A 20994-nucleotide genomic window follows, 5' to 3' on the forward strand; every position below is an offset into this window, starting at 1 on the left:
TCTGACACTCCAGGGAAAATGGCCCCAGCCTAGTCAGCCTCTCCCTATAGTTAAACCCTAGCAACATTCTTGTAAATCTTTTCTGAATCATTTTAAGATTCACAAAATCCTTTCTTTTGCAGGGAAACCAGAATTGCACGCCGTATTCCAAAAGTAGCCTCGAGCCATAACATGAATACTCAACTGCTATACTCAGTGCTCTGCCCAATAAAGGAGAGTATGCCAAACACTGCCCTCACTATCCTATCTACATGCAACTCTACTTTCAAGGAACTATAAACCTGCACTCCAAGATCTTACCATGAAGTGTAGAGTCCTGGCCTGACTTGTCTTTCTAAGCTGCAGTACATCACATTTATTTAAACTGAATTCCATCTGCCACACCTCGGCCTATTGGCCCATCTGATCAAGGTCCCATTGTACTCTGTTTGCTGTCCAGTACACCTCCAATTTTGGTGTCATCTGCAAGCTTACTAACCATTCCTCCTATATTCACATTCAAATCTTTTATATAAATGACAAAAAGCAGTGGACCCAGCAGCGATCCTTGAGGCACACCGCTAGTCTCAAGCCTCCAGTCTGAAAAATAACTCTCCACCACCACCCTCTCTCTTCTATCTTTGAACATAGATCACAACAACCTAACATACAGGTTCAGGTGATGAGGAAGCCAAATGGAATGTTGACCTTTTTTTCAAAGATAGTGGAGTATGAAAAGAGGGCAGTCTAACTAAAACCATTCAGGGCACCAGCTGGAATACTGTGAACAGTTTTGTGCCCCTTTAACTAAGGAAAGATATTACTGACATTAGAGGTGGTCCAGAGAATGTTTTGATGGTTAATCGTAGGAATTGGGGAGCTATCTGAGGTCAGGTGGAATACGTTGGATTTGTACCTCATTGGAGTCTAGAAGGAGAGGCAACCTTACTGACCTTTAAGAAACTTTGGTACTCAACAGGGTAAATATGGAGGTGTACCTTGTGGGAAAGTCTAGGCCAAGAGGGCACACCTCAGTAAAAGATTTCATGTTTAAGGTGAGGAATTTCTTGAGGGTGGGGAATCTAGAATTGTTTACCACAATATTGTGGAGGTGAGGGAACTATTAAGTGTATTCAAGGCTGAGACAGGCAGATTTTTATTCATTAAGGGAATAAAGGATAATGGGAAAAGGATAAAGTGGAGTAGTGTTATCAGATCCAACCTGTCCATCCTATCTGCCCCACCCTCCACTCCAACCTACCACCATCACCCTCCACCTGCATCTCCTTATTGCTTTCTCAGCTACCTACCCCCAACCCCACGCACCCCTGCCTGACCCCCCCCCCCCCCAGCTTCCCACCCTTTACATTCCTAATGAAAGGCTTCTGCCCAAAAAGTTGATTCACCTGTTTGGACACTGTCTCATATACTGTGCTTTTCCAACACTGCACTTTTTGACTCTGATCTCCAGCATCTGTAGTCCTTACTTTCTCCTGATTATCAGATCAGCCATGATCTCTGCTACTCAATAGGATTTGATGGGCTGAATGACCTACTTCTACTCCTAGGTTTTATGGTCTCAGTGTAGATTTGCTCACTTCAGATTTGCAAAATCGAAGAGCAATCTTGCTCATTCGCACCCATTAAGTTCCAAAGTCTAAAGTTAGAAATAGGCAAAGGCATAAAAGTCAGTTCTTCCAAAGAAGAGTCTTTGGACAATGTTAACTTTTCCTTTCTCCCCATAGATGCTGCCAGACCTGTGGAGTTTCTCCAATATTTTGTTTTTTTTACAAACAACACACTGAATGTTTTGTTTCAAAACATATTTATGTAGTCAATGACAAAGGAGCAGCGCTCCGAAAGCTTGCACTTCCAAATAAATCTGTTGGACTATAACCTGGTGTGTGATTTTTAACTTCAAATGGTAAAGTATATTATCCCAACATGAAATGTGCAATATATTGGCTAGAATTGCTTGAAGAACATTCATAATTTATTCAGAAAGCATTGTAGAGTAGAAGTTACAAATTCTGGGAGTCGTCTGAATTATTTAAAACTATTTTGCGCAGTACTTGCATCTTGCCACATAGTGGCGCTGAAGCATCTTAGCTGAAAAATATGCATTGTCATTTTAAAAGAATGTTTTAATTGAATGTTTGCTGTTTCAATAATGCTTTTAAAAGAAAAAAACGTTTGCAAGAGCTAATCCCTTGTATATACCATTTAAATTTCAGACATTTAGGTCAAGGGTATGCCAGAAATAAGTGAAGGAGAGGAAGTTATATCAGGATCTCAAGTCCTGCCTATGTGGACTCTGGTCCTGAGTACTGTTAGTGCCTAGTCTTTTAAGACAATGGCTAACTGGACAGAGCTACATCAATGCACAGTGCTGAAGGGAATAGTTGCAACAGCTTATGAACCTGCGTTGATTTATGCTTATACAACATTTATACATTCCTGCCTCAGGCGACTGACTGTGTGGAGTTTGCACGTTCTCCCCGTGTCTGCGTGGGTTTCCTCCGGGTGCTCCGGTTTCCTCCCACAGTCCAAAGATGTGCAGGTCAGGTGAATTGGCCATGCTAAATTGCCCGTAGTGTTAGGTAAGGGGTAGATGTAGATGTAGATGTAGGGGTAAGGGTGGCTTACGCTTCGGCGGGGCGGTGTGGACTTGTTGGGCCGAAGGGCCTGTTTCCACACTGTAAGTAATCTAATCTAATCTAATCTAATATTCTTCAGTTGTCTGTTATGTGACCAAACATGAATACAAAAAGCAAAGGTTTTCTCTCTTGTGATTTAAAGCTTGCTTCAGTCTGACTACTGCAGCCATTGTAAGGTACTTTGGATCCTTGGCCAGTCGCTGTACTTGTCATCCAGTGTCTGGAGCTAGTCTCAAAACAAGGGGCGCAAATGGCTGACTCCTCCGGTGGAAGGTAAATCCTGACCATTCAAATGATGAAGCAGGATCCAATTAGATACAGAGACAGCAGGGACTATCCCAAATGGGAAGACTCATAGGTTAGACAGAAATAGAGAGTGGAGAATATTTGCAAATTTGTAAATCTGATACAATTAAGCTTCACTTTGTTTCGACTCTCTGAATCTGAAAAGTCTTGTTCCACCTTTGATCTCTGGCCTAGCATTAGGACCGATCCAGAGACCAGTGTGTTCTTGGTCTTGACTTGTTAAGCCCTCTGGTTCATTCCTCTCAATGTTAATTTATTCTATATTCATATCTATATTCACCTGACAAGTTTGAGGCCCACAATATAAACACCAGACTGTTTCAGTGTAGTTTGTGGGAACTTGCTGCATGCATATCATTTCACCTGCTTTTGCCAAGAATACTGCAGTGCAGTACTTCACTGCTTATGAAATACTTTGAGATGTTCTGAGGACTGAACGGTGCTATATAAATTTGCTTGATTTGTCTATAAAATTTCACAATCAAATAATCACATCAGTTAGACAAACCATCTGGCATAGCACTGTCTGAGGTTTCTTCAAATTCCACTAGGACTGGCTCTCAAATTTATGATAACATTGAACAACTAACTACTAAGTTTACAACTACCAGATGAAAAATAAATGTCCTCTCATAACCCATTTCATCTCATGCTAGATTATGTTCTGCATGATGTTGTGGGTAAACCACCACAAGCTCCCTTTAAGTCAGCTACTTATTAATAAATCACAGACAATCAAGCACTGAAACAATTAGGTACACTTTTTTGTACATCGTAACCAATATAAGACTCCTTAAATAGGCAAGTTTAGCTTCACAATTCAACTCAGCTATATCTGATTGGAATTTAGCTACAATTCCAACCATCAGGATCTGTGTCTGGTGTCCAGAGTTTGATCATTGTACAGTATTGTTCTTTGAGGTTCTGCTGAAGAAGAATTATGTATTGGATTCTTATACAGATACTTAATCCTTCAGGTCTATGGTGTGACATTATTGATGATCTTTTAGATTCTTTCCTCCAAATTATTGACTACTCTGGAACCATTGAGTCTGCAGCTTGCCTTCTTATCAGAAGTAGCTTCCCTGTTCCTTGTTACATTTGGCATTTACTGTTGTTTGAAAACACAGTTTTTCTGTGATTGACTCCCTGAATTCCTCTGCTGAGTAATCATTTGTCTTTGTGGCATAAAGCAGCCAGTTATCAAGTAGGTGTCATAACAATTTTGTTCTTGTAGTTTCGACTTCTTTTCCCAGACATGGCTAATTGCTTTCAATTCCTGTCAAGTTTGGCCTTGTCTTTTAACAGCTTATTCTAGACAGAGTTATTGTTGCTTCTTCCAATCTGCGAACAGTTATTAAAGTTCTGAAGTTTATACCACCACAATGCATTCTACATTGTTTTGGACAATTGAAGGAAATAAAATTGATTCATTTTTAGATAAAATGTCATATATCTGTTGTTGCTCTCATTGAATTCTTTTTAATTTTGAGTATTTTTCTTATATCACTGCGATTCTGTTGCTATATGGTATGCCTTTTTATAACTGGAGTTCTACTCTGCACCACCAGCACAACTAATCGATTTGAAATTTAACCAATAGTGCAGCATTCTGACCCACTGCAATTATCATATATACTCATGTAGAAGTCGATCTCATATAAAAGTTGACTCCATATTTTTGGCCAAAATATATTTTCCATATATCTCATGTAAAACCCGATCTCACTATATCACATTATAAACCTCTTACAAAAGAAACTACATGTTCCCATTAACCCACTGAAATAAAATCGCATTCATTCATTCATACCAGTAACTCCACTCATAGCTTTTTGTTTACTATATTGCGTCTCCACTCACTCATTCATACCTCTACTTAGCCCACCTGGTTTACTACAGCACGTTTTGATTCGTTCATTCATTCAGACCGGGACTAAGTCTATCCGTACTTATCACACGTTGTTCGCTACACATTCAAAATCAATATCGTTAAAAAGTTAATCATTTTAATTGTACCATTATATCTGAATAAAAGTGAGACATATTAACTCCATATATCTTTAATTCTTTAACAAATTTGTTAATATTGCTGAGGTTCATAACATACGAGAGTAAATGGGAGGGAAACGGAAGAATTTGGCAGGAAAGTTCAAGACACGTACACATTCAGAATTTAATAAATGTTTTATTTTAAGTGTGCCATTATACCAGGCCATGACGATGTTGAACAGTGTGATTTTACAGGATTTCAATGAATTTTTAACATGTTAAATTTTCGTACCAGTATGTATAAATAATATGTCCTACCAGTAATCCATTCTTGCTTCTCTTGCTTTTCCCAGTAATTACCTTTCCTGTAATTCATTGTGCTTTTCTTCTTTACCCGGGATTAGTTGTACAATCAAATCGACTTCTGCTGATAATACAGTATTTCGAACTGCAGCATGAATTTCAGCCCCTCAAAACTAGTGCCCATTTATTAGTCGACCCCATAAATTGAACATTTAAAAATAGTCTAAAATATTTGACTTTTACACGAATATATATGCTATTTCCCTATATTTCCCTATTAGACCCAACCCAGTAATTATTTGTAGATGAAGTTCTGGTGCAAGAAAACAAATTATATTAAAATAATGCCATAACAGAGAATTCTACACTTTCATTCTGATTAACTGGCATGAAAAAACATTAGCAGCTAATAGAACCTGACAATTTGCTATTTCTTCACAGATCTTCAAAGGTCAGGCAGCCTGCCACAAGCTGATCAACTGAATGTATTGAAATTCATTTTGGTGGCTACCCAAAGTGAAAACTAACAGCTTTCACCAAATACTTGGCACTCATGAGATACCACATTTTGGCATCTGATTGCTACCCATCATACATGAGTCTGAGTGTAATGTAGGAGTCAAACATTTGATTCCGCATTACACTCATACACAGAAAACAAAAAAGGCAGCAATCCAGCCAATGAAAATCTGCATTTGGCCTAAATCCTTCACAAATTGTTAAATCAAAGTTGGACAAATATATCCATTTTTTACTTACCTTTGCTTCCCCCATCAAAAAGTTTGCCCATTCCTGTCATCAGCTTTACTGAATTAGATAGCCAGAAAAGGAAACCACATTGGTAATAAGTAACGTTAAAAAGCTTTGTTGGATATTAAACCACATAGAAGTTCTCTTTGTGTATATCAAATCTATCAAATTGTTACACCTGCCTAAGTCACAAACAGTGATAATATTTTTACATGTTTCCTCAGGTGTGCTGCATTTTAAGACACTTGAGATAATGACGGGCCTATTAAATATACTTTAAATATATTTATGAGGCCTACATTTGTTTTTAAATTCAAGTTCTTTCTTTCAACTGTCTCCCATATATCAAGAGACGGATTTACAATACATTCTAAGCTTTCACTTACTGAAGTAGTAATACTAGAGATCAAAGAAGCAGTAAAAATATATTTTACCAACACTAAAGATGGGTAGTTGAGTCCAGTCAGAACAAAACAAGATCACCTAACATAATTAAATTATGAAGTAAAGTTAGAGAAACATGGACTCTTTTAGCCTTGAAAGGGGCACCTAACAGGAAAGCTTTGTGTCAGAAAGTAAATGGAATAGAAAAGCTAAACTTTGACATTTATTTCAAAGTGTGCAATTTAACTAGGCCAAAGGGTTCCAACAGGATATACTTCACTAATATATTCAGCATGCAAGGGGATTAAATCCCTTTCCATTCATTCATACATATTTACAATCAATTTGTTATGATACAGGTAGAGGTAGGGACACTACCATGTGTCACAAGACTCTAGACTGGGATTGATGCTCATGGAATAATGCTCATTAATGCTTTTGCAGTGAGATTAGTACTCAAAATGGCCTTCCAAGTAATTAGTGGAAGCAAGATTTGTTAAACTGAGCTAAATTACATTTGTGTGTCGTGGCAGGTTTGTGGGATACAGTGGATTCATAGTATTTTAATATATAAATATCTTGTAAATATTTTGTAGAGCATCCTAATCATAAGTGAGTTCTGCAAATGAGACAAAATCTGTTTTCTTAGTTTACCTTCAAAATAGACTCCATTAGTTCACAGCAATGAATCAACTGGTAGATACAAAATCCTTGTATTTGTTTTTCTCCAAATGCTCAAGTCTCAAAGGCTTGAGATTTGAAGATATGAGGTGAACTGAAAATAACTTTGTTTTTTGCAAACCATTTCATTTCATAGATGAAGCATCCCTATGAAAAATCGAAATCAATAGATAAAGTTTGAAAGCCCAATATCGATTTTGAAAAACATTTTGCAATAATTCCTTTCCTGAAAAATGTCCTTCTATTTTTCCCTTTCTAGTCATAACCCTCAATCTAAGCCCCAAAGTTACTGGTTTATCATTCAGTGAAACAATCACTGACGTGTCTTGACAGCTTTTTTTCATATTTTGATGTTTTCATTAGATCCACTGCAGGTGAAGGAAAAACGAGTGAAGTGTTTTCTCATAACCATTATCTCTCATCCTCAGCATATTTTATGAACCTTCATTGAGCCTGGTCTTGTTATTGATAACATTTCTGCGATGGACTATCCAGGACAGTGTAGAATGTTCCTTCAAAAATGTCTCAATGCAGTGGTACTGTCCCTAAGTCTAGGCCCAAAGGTTCAGGTTCAACTGCTACCTGCCTCAAAGGTGTGTCATTACTGGTTCACACAGGTTGCTTAAAAATAACTTGTTAAATTCCATCTCTGAGTGTAACTTGGGCCTTGCAGTCATTACACATCACTTTGTTGTCTTTATGTTCAATGTGACTTGCAGAAAACCCAAAATCTCTTTGTGCTTATGAGATATTTTCTCTCTCTCCACTCACAACTTTGAAGATCCATTTTCATGTAACGCTCCCTGTTCAATAGTTCTGGTAATTTTAGTTTCCTTTCATTTCCATATTAAACTTTTTATAGTTCTCCGTCCTGACTTTCCTCTGTTATTTCTCTGGTATAATTTGTTTGCTGTCCGGTAATTTCCTGTAATCTGCATTTCAGTTGCTCATGTACACTACTTTGACATCAGCAACAAACACCAATGTCATTCCTCTTATGTCTATGCATGAAATAATTTGACTTGGTTACAAACATGTCTATGTAAGTACAGCCTACAAATTATGATCATTATGGGCCTGATCTAATGGTTAAAATTATTTTTGTCACATGGAAATTATGCCATAATTGTATTTTTTCAAGAATTATAATTTATTGAGAGGATGGATGGTGCAATGTTGCACACTGTTCTTTTATCCACGTCACTGACATGAACACCATCCAAACTGTCACAGCACAAGTCTCTGACTCTAACAGTCCTAAGTGATATAAGTTTGGACAGTCTCAATATAGTTTCTAGTGGCCTGAGTTTGCAGATGTAAATGGAACTCAGTCAGAGGGTTCATAGATATAGTTGGAACAACATTGAATAGTTCTCTGAAGTTGGTAATTAAAGTGCAGTATTACGGTGCAGAAATGCTCCGGAGGCAACTTTCCCCTGGAATACAACACTCAATTCAGTTCCTGATTAAATGGAAACTTTGGATCAGTAACTTGGATAAAATAATTCTCTGGGTGCGGCTAACTTAATAAGTAGTACAAGATGAGAGAATTATGTAAGTCACAGCACAAATTAGTTCATGCCAGCAACCTACCAATCTGCAAATGCTAAGGAATAAAGAATTTGCATTTCTGTAGCTCCTTTTACATTCTGAGGACATCTTGAAGTTTTACATTTGAATTGGAGTTTCTATTGTTCTGTAGGAAACATAGCAGTCAGCAAACAATAAGCTAATGACCAGTTGAAAGTATTCATATACCAAGTACAATATACATTACTGAATGTGTTTATTTGTCTTATCACCATCTCAGAGTGATATGTGGCATGTTTCTGCCTGCTCTATACCCTGCCAAATTTCACTTTCCCAGTTTGATGATGAAAACTTAGCTGGTCTTATTTTGTTGTTACATATCGTCTATGATATTTTAAGGCTTAATTGATTTATTGATCTGAAATTCACTGTGGTAGGTCTGTGTAGAAACACAGGACAGTTACAACATATTAAGATTACGGCAAGTGTCACTTAGGGCATAGTTTCCTGCACCATAATAACATTGATGCACCAATACTGTGGTGCTTATTTTTAACGAATTTGAACCACATCAGCTCACATTTTGAGATTGCAATGCTGGCAGAACACTCCGCATTTGTTGTACTAAACTTTGAAACAAAGCAAACTCTGGCGCCTGTGCATGTGCAATCAAACATAGAAATCTGGATAATACATAGAACATAGAATATAGAAAAGTACAGCACAGAACAGGCCCTTTGGCCCATGATATTGTGCCACGATTTAATCCTAATGTAAAATATAGTAACAACCTACACATCCCTCAACTCACTGCTATCCATGTGCATGTCCAGAAGTCGCTTAAATGTCCCCAGTGACTCTGCTTCCACCACCGCTGGTAACGCATTCCATGCATTCACAACTCTCTGTGTAAAAAACCTACCTCTGACGTCTCCTTTAAACCTTCCTCCTAATATCTTCAAACCATGACTTCTCGTACTAGTCAATCCTGCTGTGGGGAAAAGTCTCTGGCTATTGACTCTATCTATTCCTCTCATTATTTTGTACACCTCTATCAGGTCTCCTCTCTTCCTCCTTCTCTCCAGAGAGAAAAGTCAGAGCCTATTCAACCTTTCTTCATAAGGCAAGCCCTCCAGTCCAGGCAGCATCCTGGTCAACCTTCTTTGCACCCTCTCCAAAGCCTCTGTATCTTTCCTATAGTAGGGCGACCAGAACTGGACACAATACCGTCAGTGATTCCATTGTAACTCCACAGGTTGTGTTAAATCCCTACAGTTGATACCCTTTAGAAATCACTGAACTAATGAGAACTTCCTCTTGTCTATTGCATCTTGCTGTTAAAATTCCTTCAGAAGCCTCAACTTATTAATTGGCTGTAGCTTGGTTTGTAGCACTGTGCAAAATCAGAAAAATTGTTTGGCAACCTGTCTAACCCAAGATAAATAATTTTATATTTGACTATCATGTTTTCTTGAATTTTGATTAAAAATCTATATTTACAGTGTAAGACTTTTTTAAATGTTGTTTCTTGTATTTCAGCTTCTATGCTTACCACAAGAACGAGTATCAATTTTGAATTTCTGAAAAGTGGTGATGCTGGAACTAAAGTATCAGTTAAGCCGCAGCTAGAATATTGTGCGCAATTCTGGAATCCACATTATAGGAGGGATGTGATTGCACTGGAGAGGGTGCATAGGAGATTTGCTAGGCTGTTGCCTGGGCTGGAGAGTTTCCATCAGAAAGAGAGGCTGTCTTCCCTGGGGCAAAGGAGACTGAAGGGGGAAGATGTATAAACTTATGAGAGATACAGCTGAGGTAGACAGGAAGGAGCCTCAATCCTTGGTGGAGGAGGTCCATGACCAGGGGACATAGAGTCAGAGAGATGTACAGCACAGAAACATACCTTTTGATCTGACTCGTCCATGTTGACCAGATATCCCAACCCAATCTAGTCCCACCTGCCAGAACCCGGCCCATATCCCTCCAAAGATTTAAATTAAGGAACAAGAGGGAATGCAAAGAAAGCTTTTTTTCTCCAGAAGGTGCTGGGAATCTGGAATTCACTGCCCATAAGAATGGTAGAGACAGAAATCGACATCACATTTAAGAAATATTTAGGTGTACAGTTACAAAGCGTAGCTATGGGCCAAGTGCTGGAAAAATTGGATTTGGACATTTAGGTAATTATTTTTGACTGGCACAGACTCAATGGGCTGAAGGGCCTATTTCTGTGCTGCAATCCGCTATGACTGAATTATAATGGGCATTTTACTCCCTGATTTGTTGTCTATGGAAGTCTTCAATGTGATTGGTTGCTCACCCAGCTAGATAACAAGCATATCACTAGGAGTGGGATCGCCTCAAGTTGACATTAGATTTAAATAATGGTGGGAAAGGTGAAACCCACATCACAGAGAATGCTAGATCTTTGTCAGCATTTTTCTTCAAGGTCTGCGGCAAATACCATCACTTTATTTCAGTCCACAAAATACACAGCATCATATCTGACATCACGAAAAATTGTACTTCGGTGAGTGTGCAACTCAGACACATCTACTTGTAAAGGGACAAGAAAATGGTGCAACATGTTCAAGGATGGGATGTTGGGCAGACATTTACAAATCTTCCACTGATCCTTTAAGTCACTGGGGCTTTGTTTGAGATTGATTCCAAGCTATCTGAGGAATTCTCACCAATCTCAATGACATTTACACTAGCTGAGAGCTGGAGCCCCAACTGAAAACCCCAACATGAAAAGGCAGAATGATGTCTCTTCAAGTTCACCTTTCAATCTGGAAGACCGAAGGGAAATATTAGACAGAATGATGATGAGCCAACTCAATGATTTTTTTTTTCATTGTTTCATTATCAGCATTACGGGCTAGGTCAGTATTTATTGCCCCTCCCTAACTGTGCAAAGAGAGCAGCTAAGACAACTACATTGTCGAAAGATGAGTAGGTTAGGTGAATTGGCCATGCTAAGTTGCCAATAGTGTTCAGGGGTGTGACAGTTCTGTGCATTATTCAGGGGAAATGTAGAGTAATAGGGGTGGGGAACAGGTCTGGGAGGGTTACTCTTCGGAGGGTCAGTATGTAGGAATTCTATGAAGTGGGTTTGGAGTCACATTTAGGCTTGACCAGATAAGGATGGCAGATTTGCTTCCCTGAATTACATTAGTGGACTGGAAGGGTTTTTAGAACAATCACAATTGTTATGTGGGTGACCAATAGACTAGCTTTAATTCCAGATTTTTATTGAGTTCAAATTTAGCCATCTGCTATGTTGGAATTCAAACCCATGATCCCTGATCATCATCCTATGGTTCTGAAATACTACTCCTTTGACATTATCACCATAGCACTGCTTTGTTGAGGAATTGAGTGGAATGCCCTTTCAAGGATCAGTGGCTCAACCCCCTGTAAGGCTGACTTTGTCACAATGATTTATGATAATGTCAAGGACTATGCAACTTTATTGACCATTTGCCATTGAGTTTTAGTCCCAATGTGCTTTGAAATCATCTTAATAATAATATTGATTTTAGAGTTGAATTTATTTCATTATCTCCACTCCTTCCTCAGCAGTATAAACACTGGCTTATAACTAATGCCAATCAGCATAATGTAGGCTTGCGTGCCAGAGGATTTTTTTTTAGATCAACCTGCTCAGAGGTTGGATTAGATTACTTACAGTGTGGAAACAGGCCCTTCGGCCCAACAAGTCCACGCTGACCCGCCGAAGCGTAACCCACCCAGACCCATTCCCCTACATTTACCCCTTCATCTAACACTACGGGCAATTTAGCATGGCCAATTCACCTAACCTGCACATTTTTGGACTGTGGGAGGAAACTGGAGCACCCCCACGCAGACACGGGGAGAATGTGCAAACTCCACACAGAGAGGCGGGAATTGAACCCGGGGCTCTGGCACTGTGAGGCAGCAGTGCTAACCACTGTGTCACCGTGCCGCCCACACGGTGTTACTACACACATCTGGAGCAAATGGAACTTGAAGCTAGGCCTTCAGGATGAGAGGTGGGAACACTATCACTGCATAAGAGCCATTATAAGTCGAGATATTTTCCTAATCAATCTGTTCACATATGTTATTACACAGGTAGGGTTTGACCCCAGCCTCTTGGCCCAGGGGTAGGGACACTACCACCAGAGTCCTCAAATGCCAGGAGACAACTCAACTGTGAACACTCTACAGCTGACCACAAATGTTGTAATTACACAGTATCAATACACAAACACATAAGAACCCATAGCACACATGCTTCTATTCCTGCAGAGATCATTGCATGGCAATCAAGACTAGTTTTGTTTTACTAGCCCAGTGGTATTGAGATTAAAAATACCCTCACACAGAGCCAGAATCAGTAACCCAGTAAGGACTGTGGATCTTTGTAATCTGTATGACTGAGCGTGATTCACTTTTCCAGTAAATCATCATTTCATTATTTATTTAATCAGATATTCAAAAGCAGTTTCAGATGTTGCTTATGAAGGAGAGACTAGTCGATCTACACTGCACATCTGTATTGCACAGTTTATATACTATTACTTGTGTGCTATCATTGTTCACTAATAAGCTCTCTATTCCATTGCTCCCATTAAGGACTGTCTGTCCCATAGTCACAGTAAAATGCAGCAGGTCTGCGAACGATGGAGTGATTGTCTAATGCTTTTATTTGCTTTATGATCTACGATATGGTTTGTACTTGGGTATCACTTTGCTTTTCCACTCAAATGCTGCGGTTTCTAAGTGTTGAAACCAATAAAAAGCTCTTATCGTAACTCAAGCCTCGTAGCTATGCAGAATTTTCCAGTTCTGTGTAGCCACTTCCTGCACAAGCAAACGCTGAAAGCTGGTGAAAGGAAGTTTTAACTTTTTTCATCAAGGTAGAGAGGGCAGCACTTTGCCACAAGACAGGTTAGTGTAGTGCAGGTTTCACCAAACTTGGGGACTTATCTTTCAAATTTAGAAATCACTTCAATAACATGATACCAAAGGCTGATTGTCCTTTTAAAATGATTATTTTTGATCCAGTGGTATAATATCTAATTTAATTCTATTTTATCTTATTTATTATCTAATTCTCAACAGATTGACATTTTGAAACATTAACCAAAACATTCTGTATAATCCCAAACTCCCTTTATTGCTAACAGAGAGAAGCTGCTCAATATTCTGTCTCCAGCTGGATGCTTGAAAACCCATTTTTCTCTAGGACCTCAAAACCATGCGAGTTCCTTCAATCTCTCCAATCTTCTGTTTCTTCAAACCTTGTCAGGTTTTTAAACCTACTAGCTTTGTATCATCTTGGTCCACTGCATTCTCTCTCCTCGAAAATTGGCTGTGATCTGTACTTCCAGGTCTTTATCTGGGCTTTCGCAGTATTTCTATTGGGAGATTTCAAGAGGAAAATATGTACAGTTGTTTTATAATGAGAATTTGACCGAGATTGAATACAATATACAACTTAACACCATTTGTGGAGAAGACATGTGCAAACCACTAGTGAGTCATGGTTTTGTGGAACAGAAAGAGATATCAGCAGTATTTTATTGTTGATGCTCCAGAACCTCCAATAATTTAATTTGACACAGAACAAAAGTACAATATACTCATAAAGTTCGTCACAGCGTTGGTGGATTGGCCAAGTGCTTCCTGCAATCTATGATTCTGATTTTCAGCAATATATGCCTGTTTTACTTCTCATTCAACATGCATTTGATTCAGGCTCACACAATCTCAACTGTTTAAGACATTCAATAGATCCAATGTTTAATTACTCACAAAAAGGTGATAACAGTACATTAATGCCAGGATGCACAGTGGGGTCAGCTTGAATGGAGCCAGTTTCACAAAAGGTGTTGGGGCATACCCAAGGAAGACAGCAAAAGATGACTATACAGCTGGCAAAGGCTCAAAAAAATAGAACTTAGTAAAGACCCTCATCACAAGTCTAAGGCAATAGACATGTAAAGAAGTTGCTTACACAGACTTTGCACCTTAAACTGTAGGGGAACAGCACCAGGGTCCCAGGTTCAATTCTAGCCCTGGGTGACTGTCTCTGTGGAGTTTGCACATTCTCCCCGTGTCTGCGTGGGTTTCTTCCCACAGTCCAAAGATGTGCAGGTAAGGTGAATTGGCCATGCTAAATTGCCCATTGCATTAGGTGCATTAGTCAGAGGGAAATGGGTCTGGGTGGGTTACTCTTCGGAGAGTCGGTGTGGACTGGTTGGGCCGAAGGGCCTGTTTCCACACTGTAGGGAATCGTCATCTGTGAGTGTGCCTCAAATTCTTTTACTGGTAGCAGAAGTAGCAAGAAACATAAGTACACAAAGGTCTGACAGGGTAGTAGACAATCTTTATTCTCTAGTGAACCCTCGATCATAAGACTAGACAAATGTGATTTGTGACATTGTATTTGATGCAACTTATACGTACTTTGAATTCTACAAGGAAGGTCAGCACCATATTCATGTTATGAAGGCTTCATGTTTCTTATTTTCCTGAGGACGTTATTTTGAAGGATTGCAAAAAAATAGATTCATGTTAGGTTCTGTGCAGGTGTCTGGATTAGTGTTCCTTAAAGAGCAATCAAAAAACGCATCAGAACTTTAACAAAGTATTTCTTGGAAACATCACGTTAATTACTGGAATTGTTTATTGAGAGTTACCTGACTTTTTTTTTAAACTGTCTGTTTTAAAATGGTTTTAAGGCTGTTCTGTTTGAACTGTGTTTTGTGGGCAGTTGGAGGTTTTGGTTTGCAGTTGGGGGAAGCTTGCTAAAGAATAGGCTGCTCAAATGATCTCACCTGCTCCTGAATCCAATGTGAAACGTGACTGCTGTCTGGAAGAGAGAAAGATGATCTGCCAAGACCCCAGAGACAGCTGCCATGTTTTGGGACTTCTTTACATGAGCCAGAACATCAGGTCAACAGCCATCTGAACATTCCACACCTTATTTTTTTCTTTTCTTCAACACTTACAGTCATGAGGGGAAACGGGTTCAAGGTAAGGGGCAGGGAGTATGGGGGGTGTGAGGAAGAACATTTTTACCCAGAGGGTGGTGACGGTGTGAGGGTGCTGGAAGCGAGTTACCTCACACTCTTTAAAAAGTACCTGGATGAGCACTTCGCACATCATAACATTCAAAGCTATGGGCCAAGTGCTGGGAAATGGGATTAGTTTGAAGGTCAGGTGTTTTTCACTTATCGATGCAGGACTCAATGAGCTAAAGGGCCTTTTCTGTGCTCAAGATTCTATGATTCAATGACTAACATTTATTGATCAAAAATCTGTTCTTTCATCCCTTTACCAAGTGTGAGAATGCTTTGGGATATATGAAGGGGTAAACATTTTATATTACCATGGAGGAAGTTTTATTTTACAATCAATCAAGAATTTTGTGCTTATTAAAGAAACCTGGTTGATGGATCTCTTTACTTGATGTCTAATTTAGAGAATGATTTGGAGATGCCGGTGTTGGACTGGGGTGTACAAAGTGAAAAATCACACAACACCGGCTTATAGCCCAACAGGTTTAATTGGAAGCACTAGCTTTCGGAGTGTTGCTCCTTCATCAGGTCATCAACCATCTGATGAAGGAGTGGCGCTGCAAAAGCTAGTGCTTCCAATGAAACCTGTTGGACTATAACCTGGTGTTGTGTGATTTTTAATTTAGAGAAAGCAAACAATTAACCATTTCAGGAATTGGGTAAAACAATTACATTTGTATTGCCACCAATGAATTAATGAAACTAGAAAAAGACAGGGAACATCTCAGTCATAGCAGTTTGTTTTATTGGATAATGATTATTTTATCTGCCAATTGTCGATTAACTATTTTCTTTTATGTTTTAAATCATTCTTCCAATAGTAGCAATAATCTCATGCAGAAATTAAAATATTGAATTGATTTGCCTTTTAAAAACAAAAATGCAACAGCAAGGAAAACTTTGATCTCCCTTCTTGTTAAATCTATGTCCTGGGCTTTGGCACCAAAAATGTACCTTCTTACAAAGGCATGTATCTCCTATAATCATTCAATAATTTGTGGTATCTTTCTACTCAAGAGAATACAACAACGTATTCTCTCCGAAGATGAATGGCCCATTCTTGTTCATTTAACCACATTTCTGTTTCACAAATGGTATGATTTTAAATCAAATATCAAGCAAAAGGAAGATTGTTTTGGTTGTCAAAACAAATCATCTTAACCCTGGATTATCACTATAGGATCTCCTCAGGGTAGACACAACCAGTTTCTGCTGGCCCATCAATGGCCTTCCCTCCATCATTAGGTTAGAAGCGGAAACATCCTTTAGCGATCGCTTAGCGTTCAGTACCATTCACAACGCCTCACATACTGAAGTAGTGAAGCAGTCTGTGCCTGCATTCAGCAAAATCTGGACATAATCAGTTTGGACTGATAAGTATCAAAACGTGTGGCGCTGGAAAAGCACAGCAGGTCAGGTAGCATCTGAGGAGCAGGAGAATCAATGTTTTGCACATAAGTCCTTCATCAGGAATCAATCACACTTTTCAGCTCTGATCTCCAGCATCTGCAGTCCTCACTTTCTCCTTGGACTGATTAGTTTCAAGTAAAATGTGTACAAAGTTAAAAACCACATAAGATCAGGTTATAGTCCAACAGGTTTATTTGGAAGCACTGGCTTTCACAGCACTGCTCCCTCATCAGGTGGTTGTGAAGTATAAGATCGTAAGACACAGAATTTATAGTAAATATTTACAGTGTGATACAACAAAAATTATATATTGAAAAAGATCTGGATTGTTTGCAAAGTCTCTCATCATTTAGAATGACCATGTTGGTTTCAGTTCTTTCATATGTAAATCCCAGAACATTTTTTAAAAGTTACTCTCTCAAGTGAACTTTAACCATAGGTGCCATGTCGTCTCAGATAATGCATTGAAGGTGTGAGGCTGTCTGTGCCCCAATGTTCCGACTGATTCTATTTCTAAGAAGGGGATTTACAGAATCTTAATTTACAGAATGAATCCATGCCGTTTTTGAGCAAACTAAAATATAATTCTGCAAGTACAATTTCCTTCCCAGTTGGAGAACACTTCGACAGTCTGGGATATTCAACCTCGGACCTTCGGGCGACCATCCTCCAAGGCAGACTTTGGAACAGGCAACAACGCAAAGTGACCGAGCAGAGGCAGATAGTCAAGTTCGGTACCCATGGGGATGGCCTCAACCAGGACCCTGAGTTCATGTCACACTACAGGTGACCCCACTGCACTACACACACACAGACACAGACACAGACACAGACACACACACAGACACACACGCACACACACACTCATGCAGACCCTCTCTCATATACAAGTTCACTCTCATAGGCTGCCACATGCGCACACAGACCCTCTCACAGATTTATACCCCTTTACACTCACACACATACACATACACAAACTCTCTCACAGACACTCAAAGTCCCCCCCCCACCACATACACATTCACATCACAACACACATATATATATAAGTTTGTGGGGTGAATTTATACTTGCAGAATTATATTTTAGTTTGCTCAAAATCTGCATGAATCCATATAAGATTCTGTAAATCACTTTTGGAGCACAGCTAGTTCTGGAGCACAAGTCGTCAATGGTGTTACTGAGTTGTTATCTAAGCCCATGACCTTTACAGTAACCAGTATCTTCAGCCATTTCTGGATCTCGTGTAGAGTGAATCTAATTGGCTATAGGTTATCAACTGTAATGCTAAGAACCTCAGGAGGAGGCAGAAATAGATCATCTGCCCAAAAATTGTTGCACCAGAGGTTGTGAATTCCTTGACCTTTGCATGGATGTTCTGGTCTCTCCCATCATTGGAGATGGAGATATTTGTGAAACTTCTCCTCTGGTTGGTTACTTAAGGTTCCATCACTTTCATAAGTAGGTGACACAGGACTGCAGAGCTTTGATCTGATCCATTTCTAATGGAATCACTTAACTCCCTGTCCATTCTATCCTGCTCCTGCAGTTTAGCACGCATTACATTCTGTTAAGTAGCTACATCAGTTTGCAACCTTATTTTTAAATATGCCTAATTATACTTCTGCCACATTTTCCTGCTGTCTTTGCTGAACCAGAGTCGATCTCCTGACTTGACAGTAATGGTAAGAGAGGCTTGGATCATGACTTTGATTTACTGTTGTCACATGTACCTAAGTACAGTGAAAAGTTTTGTTTTGCATGCAGTACAAGCAGGTCATGCATTAAAAAGTGCATAAGGGAAGTAGAACAGAGCAAAGAGTATAACGTTATGGCCACAGAGAAGGTGAATAAAGAGTGAGATCAACATTTGCATTTAAAAAGTAAGAGTTCCACTCAGAAGTCCAATAACAGTGGGGAAGAAGCTGTGTTTGAATCTGTCGGTAAATGTGTTTAAGCTTTTGTTTCTTCTGCCTGACGGAAGACGTTGGAAGAGATGTGATTGAATACAATGCTGCTGGTTTGAAGGTTACAGAGGATCTATGGTCATGGATTCGCACCCAATTTGGAGCTTCTAGATCTGTTCTCAATGTTTTAGTACCAACTTCTCTCTTTACTCACCTCTTCCATCCACTCTCCTCCCCAATTCATTCCCTATCCATGTAATCAATCTTGACTTCCACCTTTCCAAATTGCAGTTGGTGGATTAATTCCCCATATACATGCACAGCATCAATTCTAGTAGATTCATTCCCCATTTACATACACAGTGTCACTTCTAGCTCACACTCCCCTCTCCCTTCAACATTGCTGCTACTCAGGGCCTGCTGCTTCTTAAGTGATTCTGGCTGTCACATACTGCAGTTAAGAGTTCTCATGAAAACTGGAGTTTCCACCTACAGTAGACAGCAGCAGGAATAGTTTCAAATAGCAGCGCTTAGTTAGATAAGATACTGAGATGATAGGAGGTCAGTCTAGCTGATTATTGCCCTTGAAAGTGGATACCTGTGCTAGGTGTCAAACCTTGTTGTGTACTATCATCCTTGCTTCCATCAGCAAAGACAATCCAAACAAAACATTCTTATAGGAGCGTGTGTTTACTAGTCAAATACACATGTAAATTTAAAAACAAGTTTGGAAATTCTCACCGACTAGATCATAAATCTGTGTAAGGAGTAGAGGACATGCCTGGAGGGGGTTGTGATTGAAACATAGTGATTAAAGGAATTAAAGGTATAGTTAGAAACACTAAATGTCTGGGCTGTATTGTCAAAAGAAGCCAGGTTTTTGTATCTAGCATGTAACTGGTGAACAACAATTCTTTCTGTATATTGTGAAATGGAGCTCCAGTGTAACCAAGGTGTGCTTATTCCCAGTATTATTGGTTTCTTAAAAGTTCTGTCCCTCTGCTGTGTGTTGTTTAAACAAAGAAGATGTTCTGTGAAATGGTGTGAAAACTCTACTTAAATGGACATTCCTGGAGTTAAGCTGAAAGGGGACTACTAACTCCAAAGAACAGACAGATTGGAGGTTGGTGATGATCTAAACTAAGCTCATTTAAATTTTGAAAGTTGAAAGCTGTGCTCCATTGTGATGACCATTCTTCCTGAAAACAGACCCTTGGAGTTGTTGCCCTGTCAATCCAATAGAGTTGAAGTTGGGTCTCCTCCATCATGGTTCAGTGGTTAACACTGCTGCCTCACAGTGCCAGGGACCCAGGTTTAATTCCAGCCTTGGGTGGAGTTTGCACATTCTCCCCATGTCTGTGTGGGTGTGCTCCGGTTTCATCCCATAGTCCAAAGATGTGCAGGTCAGGTGAATTGGCCATACTAAGTTGCCCATAGTGTTAGGTGCATTAGTTTGAGGGAAATGGATTTGGGTAGGTTACTCTTTGGAGGGTCCATCATGCTGTTAGAGAGTAATATCCAGCATTTTGCTCAGCAGCAGTGAAGGAGCAGTGATATGGCATTGGATATATATCACCATTCCTTCAGTGTCACGGGGTCAAAATCCTGGAATTCTTTCCCTCACGCCATTATAGGTCTCCCTACAGCATCTGGACTGTAACGGTTCAAGAAGGCAGCTCACCACCACCTTCTCAAGGGCAACTGGGGATGAGCAATAAATGTTCGCCAGCCAGTGACACTCACATCCCACGAGTGAATAAATGAAATTGAAAAATCAACAAACTATCTTGGTTCACCCACTGAACATCAGTGCTTGCCTTATATATGGATTCGTGACATGTGGCAGTTCACCCACAAAAGGAATGAGGTTCTCAGATGAATTGTTCTCTCCTATTTTCAGTGACACTTGCTGGACAGAAAGAGAAAGGACACAGTCCCACAGTCATCACACTCAGTCTCCTCAAAGAGCAGCCTTCAGTGAAATGCAGTCAGCATATGTGTGTCAGAGCTATTTGTAATTCT

The sequence above is a fragment of the Chiloscyllium punctatum genome, chromosome 42 (assembly GCF_047496795.1).
Source record: "Chiloscyllium punctatum isolate Juve2018m chromosome 42, sChiPun1.3, whole genome shotgun sequence".
NCBI lineage: Eukaryota > Metazoa > Chordata > Chondrichthyes > Orectolobiformes > Hemiscylliidae > Chiloscyllium > Chiloscyllium punctatum.